At 44.0% G+C, this 6932-nt stretch overlaps 8 non-coding genes across 8 annotated transcripts; all 8 read right to left on the bottom strand.

Moving 5' to 3' along the window:
* Positions 1–2642: 2642 nt before the first annotated feature.
* TRNAL-AAG (transfer RNA leucine (anticodon AAG)) lies at positions 2643–2722 on the bottom strand. Its single transcript has one exon. It is a non-coding gene; the product is annotated as a tRNA-Leu (tRNA).
* Positions 2723–3188: 466 nt separating this feature from the next.
* On the bottom strand, positions 3189–3270 carry TRNAL-AAG (transfer RNA leucine (anticodon AAG)). The gene has a single exon. It is a non-coding gene; the product is annotated as a tRNA-Leu (tRNA).
* Positions 3271–3509: 239 nt separating this feature from the next.
* On the bottom strand, positions 3510–3592 carry TRNAL-AAG (transfer RNA leucine (anticodon AAG)). The gene has a single exon. It is a non-coding gene; the product is annotated as a tRNA-Leu (tRNA).
* Positions 3593–3660: 68 nt separating this feature from the next.
* Positions 3661–3742, bottom strand: TRNAL-AAG (transfer RNA leucine (anticodon AAG)). The gene has a single exon. It is a non-coding gene; the product is annotated as a tRNA-Leu (tRNA).
* A 68-nt stretch (positions 3743–3810) lies between these two features.
* Positions 3811–3892, bottom strand: TRNAL-AAG (transfer RNA leucine (anticodon AAG)). The gene has a single exon. It is a non-coding gene; the product is annotated as a tRNA-Leu (tRNA).
* A 214-nt stretch (positions 3893–4106) lies between these two features.
* TRNAL-AAG (transfer RNA leucine (anticodon AAG)) lies at positions 4107–4188 on the bottom strand. Its single transcript has one exon. It is a non-coding gene; the product is annotated as a tRNA-Leu (tRNA).
* Positions 4189–4256: 68 nt separating this feature from the next.
* Positions 4257–4338, bottom strand: TRNAL-AAG (transfer RNA leucine (anticodon AAG)). The gene has a single exon. It is a non-coding gene; the product is annotated as a tRNA-Leu (tRNA).
* A 68-nt stretch (positions 4339–4406) lies between these two features.
* On the bottom strand, positions 4407–4488 carry TRNAL-AAG (transfer RNA leucine (anticodon AAG)). The gene has a single exon. It is a non-coding gene; the product is annotated as a tRNA-Leu (tRNA).
* Positions 4489–6932: the final 2444 nt, after the last annotated feature.

Here is a 6932-nt window from a genome sequence, read left to right as displayed (position 1 = left end):
TGCTATCATAGAACATGTGAAAACATTCTTGGCAGCGGTGGGATTCAAACCCACGCCCCGAAGAGACTTGCCTAAAACCAGCGCCTTAGGACCGCCGGCCACGCTACCTTCTTCAGGGTGAGAATTGTGTAATTTGATGATCAGTTGCTATCATCCGAACATGTGAAAACATTCTTGGCAGCGGTGGGATTCAAACCCATGCCCCTGAAGAGAATTTTTCCTTAAACCAGTTGTACCTTCTTCAGGAGTGAGTAATTGTGTAATTTAATGATCAGTTGCTATCATAGAACACGTGAAAACATTCTTGGCAGCGGTGGGATTCGAACCGCCCAAGAGACTGGTGCCTTAACCAGCGCCTTAGACCGCTCGGCCACGCTACCTTCTTCAGGAGTGAGTAATTGTGTAATTTGGTGATCATGATCAGTTTCTTGGTATCAAGAACTGGTGCCTTAAACCAGCGAAAACATTCTTCAGGAGTGAGTAAATGTGGGAATGATCAGTTGCTATCACAGAACATGTGAAAACATTCTTGGCAGCGTGGGATTCAACCCACACCCGAAGAGACTGGTGCCTTAAACCATCGCCTTAGACCGCTCATTCGGCCACACTACCTTCTTCAGGAGTGAGTAATTGTGTGATTTTATGATCAGTTGCTATCATAGAACATGTGAAAACATTCTTAGACAGCGGTGGGATTCGAACCCATGCCCCGAAGAGACTGGTGCCTTAAACCAGCGCCTTAACCATTACCTTCTTCAGGAGTGAGTAATTGTGTAATTTTATGATCAGTTGCTATCACAGAACATGTTAAAACATTCTTGGCAGCAGTGGGATTCAACCCATAGCCCGAAGAGACTGGTGCCTTAAACCAGCGCCTTAGACCGCTCGGCCACGCTACCTTCTTCAGGAGTGAAAAACCAGCGCCTTAGACCGCTCGTACGCTACCTTCTTCAGGAGTGAGTAATTGTGTAATTTAATGATCAGTTGCCATCATAGAACATGTGAAAACATTCTTCTTGGCAGCGGTGGGATTGAACCCACGCCCCGAAGAGACTGGTGCCTTAAACCAGCGCCTTAGACCGCTCGGCCCTTCTTCAGAAGTGAGTAATTGTGTAATTTAATGATCAGTTGCTATCATAGAACATGTGAAAACATTCTTGGCAGGGTGGGATTCAAAATACGCCCCGAAGACTGGTGCCTTAAACCAGCGCCTTAGACCACTCAGCCACGCTACCTTCTTCAGAAGTGAGTAATTGTGTAATTTAATGATCAGTTGCTATCATAGAACATGTGAAAACATTCTTGGCAGCTGGGATTCAAACCCCGCCCCGAAGAGACTGGTGCCTTAAACCAGCGCCTTGAGACCGCTCGGCCACGCTACCTTCTTCAGGAGTGAGTAATTGTGTAATTTAATGATCAGTTGCTATCATAGAACATGTGAAAACATTCTTGGCAGGATTCGAACCCACCCCGAAGAGACTGGTGCCTTAAACCAGCGCCTTTTAGACCGCTCAATACCACGCTACCTTCTTCACAGTTGCTATCATAGAACATGCATTCTTGGCAGCAGTGGGATTGAACCCCCCGAAGAGACTGGTGCCTTAAACCAGCGCTTTAGACCGCTCGGCCACTACCTTCTTCAGAAGTGAGTAATTGTGTAATTTAATGATCAGTTGCTATCATAGAACATGTGAAAACATTCTTGGCAGCGTGGGATTCATGGTGCTGCGCCTTAGACCGCTCATGGACACGCTACCTTCTTCAGAAGTGAGTAATTGTGTAATTTAATGATCAGTTGCTATCATAGAACATGTGAAAACATTCTTGGGAGCGGTGGGATTCGAACCACGCCCCGAAGAGACTGGTGCCTTAAACCAGCGCCTTAGACCGTTCGCCGCTACCTTCTTCAGGGTGAGTATTTGTGTAATTTAATGATCAGTTGCTATCATAGAACATGTGAAAACATTCTTGGCAGCGGTGGGATTCGAACCACGCCCGAAGAGACTGGTGCCTTAAACCAGCGCCTTAGACCGCTCAGCCACGCTACCTTCTTCAGAAGTGAGTAATTGTGTAATTTAATGATCAGTTGCTATCATAGAACATGTGAAAACTTGGCAGCTTCAGGTGCCTTAAACCAGCGCCTTAGACCGCTGGTGGAGTGAGTAATTGTGTAATTTAATGATCAGTTGCTATCATAGAACATGTGAAAACATTCTTGGCAGTGTTGGGATTCAACCCACGCCCCGAAGAGACTTGTGCCTTAAACCAGCGCCTTAGACCGTCGGCTACCTTCTTCAGGGTGAGTAATTGTGTAATTTAATGATCAGTTGCTATCATAGAACACGTGAAAACATTCTTGGCAGCGGTGGGATTGAACCACGCCCGAAGAGACTGGTGCCTTAAACCAGCGCCTTAGACCGCTCGCCACGCTACCTTCTTCAGAAGTGAGTGTGTAATTTAATGATCAGTTGCTATCATAGAACATGTGAAAACATTCTTGGCAGCGGTGGGATTCGAACCGCCCAAGAGACTGGTGCCTAAAACCAGCGCCTTAGACCGCTCAGCCACGCTACCTTCTTCAGAAGTGAGTAATTGTGTAATTTAATGATCAGTTGCTATCATAGAACATGTGAAAACATTCTTGGCAGCGGTGGGATTCGAACCCACGCCCGAAGAGACTGGTGCCTTAAACCAGCGCCTTAGACCGCTCGGCCACGCTACCTTCTTCAGGAGTGAGTAATTGAATTTAATGATCAGTTGCTATCATAGAACATGCATTCTTGGCAAAACCAGCCCCGAGCTGGTGCCTTAAACCAGCGCCTTAGACCGCTCGGCCACGCTACCTTCTTCAGAAGTGAGTAATTGTGTAATTTAATGATCAGTTGCTATCATAGAACATGTGAAAAACATTCTTGGCAGCGGTGGGATTCGAACCGCACGCATGGTGCCTTAAACCAGCGCCTTAGACCGCTCGCCAACCTTCTTCAGAAGTGAGTAATTGTGTAATTTAATGATCAGTTGCTATCATAGAACATGTGAAAACATTCTTGGCAGCGGTGGGATTCAGACCCACGGGACTGGTGCCTAAAACCAGCGCCTTAGACCGCTCGGCCACGCTACCTTCTTCAGAAGTGAGTAATTGTGTAATTTAATGATCAGTTGCTATCATAGAACATGTGAAACATTCTTGGGAGCGGTGGGATTCGAACCCACGCCCCGAAGAGACTGGTGCCTTAAACCAGCGCCCTTAGACCGCTCGGCCACGCTACCTTCTTCAGGAGTGAGTATTTGTGTAATTTAATGATCAGTTGCTATCATAGAACATGTGAAAACATTCTTGGCAGCCCCCAAAAGACTGGTGGGATTCGAACCTTTCAAAAAACACTTCCTCAAGAGACTGGTGCCTAAAACCAGCGCCTTAGACCGCTCGGCCACGCTACCTTCTTCAGGAGTGAGTAATTGTGTAATTTAATGATCAGTTGCTATCATAGAACATGTGAAAACATTCTTGGCAGCGGTGGGATTCGAACCCACGCCCCGAAGAGACTGGTGCCTTAAACCAGCGCCTTAGACCGCTTTCGGCCACGCTACCTTCTTCAGGAGTGAGTAATTGTCTAATTTAATGATCAGTTGCTATCATCGAACATGTGAAAACATTCTTGGCAGCGGTGGGATTCGAACCCACGCCCCCGAAGAGACTGGTGCCTTAAACCAGCGCCTTAGACCGCTCGGCCACGCTACCTTCTTCAGAAGTGAGTAATTGTCTAATTTAATGATCAGTTGCTATCATAGAACATGTGAAAACATTCTTGGCAGCGGTGGGATTCGAACCCATGCCCCCGAAGAGACTGGTGCCTTAAACCAGCGCCTTAGACCGCTCGGCCACGCTACCTTCTTCAGGAGTGAGTAATTGTGTAATTTAATGATCAGTTGCTATCATAGAACATGTGAAAACATTCTTGGCAGCGGTGGGATTCGAACCGCCCCGAAGAGACTGGTGCCTTAAACCAGCGCCTTAGACCGCTCGGCCACGCTACCTTCTTCAGAAGTGAGTAATTGTGTAATTTAATGATCAGTTGCTATCATAGAACATGTGAAAACATTCTTGGCAGCGGTGGGATTCGAACCCACGCCCCCGAAGAGACTGGTGCCTTAAACCAGCGCCTTAGACCGCTCGGCCACGCTACCTTCTTCAGAAGTGAGTAATTGTGTAATTTAATGATCAGTTGCTATCATAGAACATGTGAAAACATTCTTGGCAGCGGTGGGATTCGAACCCATGCCCCCGAAGAGACTGGTGCCTTAAACCAGCGCCTTAGACCGCTCGGCCACGCTACCTTCTTCAGGAGTGAGTAATTGTGTAATTTAATGATCAGTTGCTATCATAGAACATGTGAAAACATTCTTGGCAGCGGTGGGATTCGAACCCACGCCCCCGAAGAGACTGGTGCCTTAAACCAGCGCCTTAGACCGCTCGGCCACGCTACCTTCTTCAGGAGTGAGTAATTGTGTAATTTAATGATCAGTTGCTATCATAGAACATGTGAAAACATTCTTGGGAGCGGTGGGATTCGAACCCACGCCCCCGAGGAGACTGGTGCCTTAAACTTGTGCCTTAGACCGCTCTGCCATATCGTCCCAGATAAAACGCAAGATAATATCGTGAGTGTCCATCAAATTTGGTTTTGTATGTGTGTTATTTTAATTATTTTTTACACATTAATACTAGTATTTCACAAAGAAATGCGAAAAGTATTCTTAGTTTTAACAAAGGTCGCCTGTGTATTTAATTTTTCCTATCCTTGTTCTGTTACCCAATTCCGCTATCTTGGAATTTTTAAATTTATAGGAACCGTATTATTATAATATTGTCATAGATTTTCACTTATAGTGCTACAGATTGAATGTATATCGTAATTTTTTCTGTTCATACATAGAATGAGATACAATTTATGAAAATGTGGCGTCCAGAGAAAATGAATGTTGCATGTACTCTCCATTTTCACCGAACTTTATCATGTAATGAATGCTATCGGTTAGCTGAACTTAGTCATCTCGTATAGCAGTGGTCATCGAAATCTGTGAGCTTGCGTCACAGTAACAGTCTTCATGAATGCCGAATTATTTAGTTAAATAACAGCTAAAACGATGATGACGGTACTGCGATGAAGTTATCGACTTCAAATGAAGATATAAAGAAGATAATTGATTGATAGAATGAAGTGCTTTTATAAACTGAGATTACGACGCTGCAAATGCATTCTTTGTTTATATGGGCTCAGTTGCGTAATCGTTTTACAGTCCGTCGTTGAGGACCTTCGCAGATGCCATGCCAAATTTGTGCATAAAATCAATCAGCAAATCAGCAATATAATTCAAATTTACAATAGATATGAATTTCCGAACACAAGTGGTAATTCCTTAGGGCGCAATCACTTTATTTGAAGGTTATTATAATGGAAGAGAATGATATATATTATTGATAGCACTCAGTATTGTTATTATGATTAGTATTAAGTTAACATTCAAGTTTCAGCAGTATATATTGCAATAATGGGGGAAAAATACAGCGAAGCAGTCTACAGCACGAATAAATCATAAAATGTAAGCTACAGAGTCCATCCCTGGGGATAGTTAGTATCGCTTAATAGAGTCAAAAGATGGAGTTGGAGTGGTTGGACAGCAAGGTGAAGAGACCCAGAAAATAAATTAGATGAAGTACAAGGATCTAAGGGTGAAACCAGGAGATCCCACAGATGCACTGAGTAAAAACTAAAGAGGCTGGACAGCAAAAAAATGAAGGCGGGAAACGGGAATGGATGGAAAGTAAAAGGCTGGAAAACGGCTTCCGTAGGAAAATTGCGACCACCCTTTAATATTACCTCCAGTGCCCCTCGCGAGGTGCACTGAGGGTACTACCCTCCCACGGTGAGTCTACAGTACGAATAGGAATGAATAAATAAGCGTGAGTCAAGTGTTCATAATTCAGTGTTATGCTCTCTCTCTCTCTCTCTCTCTCTCTCTCTCTCTCTCTCTCTCTCTCTCTCTCTCTCTCTCTCTCTCTCAAAGTTTGGATAACGAGAAAAATCGTATTTTTTTTTTTTTTTTTTTTTTTACCTTACATCCAATCAAAAGACAGTGTGAAATATTCATGAGAAATAATTAACTATGAAATAGATTAATTTTCATTGTACTTTTTTGTAATCTAGCCCAAAAATAGACAAAAAATATGAAGAAACTTTACATCATCCTGAATTTTCGATAACGGGAAGGTTTAATTCTACCCCGGAAGTTACCAAAATGCATCCGAAGATTTGGTGGACATGTTTCATGATATATAAAAATACATCTCTCTCTCTCTCTCTCTCTCTCTCTCTCTCTCTCTCTCTCTCTCTCTCTCTCTCACGAAAAGTTCAAGTTTTTATATATGTAGGTCTCTCTCTCTCTCTCTCTCTCTCTCTCTCTCTCTCTCTCTCTCTCTCTCTCTGAAAAAAGTCCAGGTTTTTATATACGCAGGTCCTGCCTCTCTCTCTCTCTCTCTCTCCTCTTTCTTGCATACAGTTTTCACATTCGTAAGTCCTTTCTCTCTCTCCCTCTATTGGTCTCTCTTTGTTACAAGCTTCACGGATGACTTTATCCAGCGATGGATCGCCGTCCGTTGAGCGCAGCAGCACGGCAATCAAAGGCTGTTTAGATAAGGAATCCTCCATTCCGAATGGCATCGCCAATCGCTCGTTGTCTCCATCTTCAGACATCCTGCATTCTTTCTCCTGCCTTTTGAATAAACAGCGGCATTTGAAACCTTGGGCGTGTATGGAGTGTAATTCCTCAAACTCGGGTAACACGTGGCATAAACTTCTATTTGACTAAGGTAAAAGTAGAAACTCGTACGGTTCGGCACTGAACTACAGGTAAAAAGTAGATTGGACTCT

Source organism: Macrobrachium rosenbergii, chromosome 9 (genome assembly GCF_040412425.1).
Source record: "Macrobrachium rosenbergii isolate ZJJX-2024 chromosome 9, ASM4041242v1, whole genome shotgun sequence".
Taxonomy (NCBI): Eukaryota; Metazoa; Arthropoda; class Malacostraca; order Decapoda; family Palaemonidae; genus Macrobrachium; species Macrobrachium rosenbergii.
Note: the sequence above shows the minus strand (reverse complement) of the source record. Positions and strands in the feature narration are given on the sequence as shown.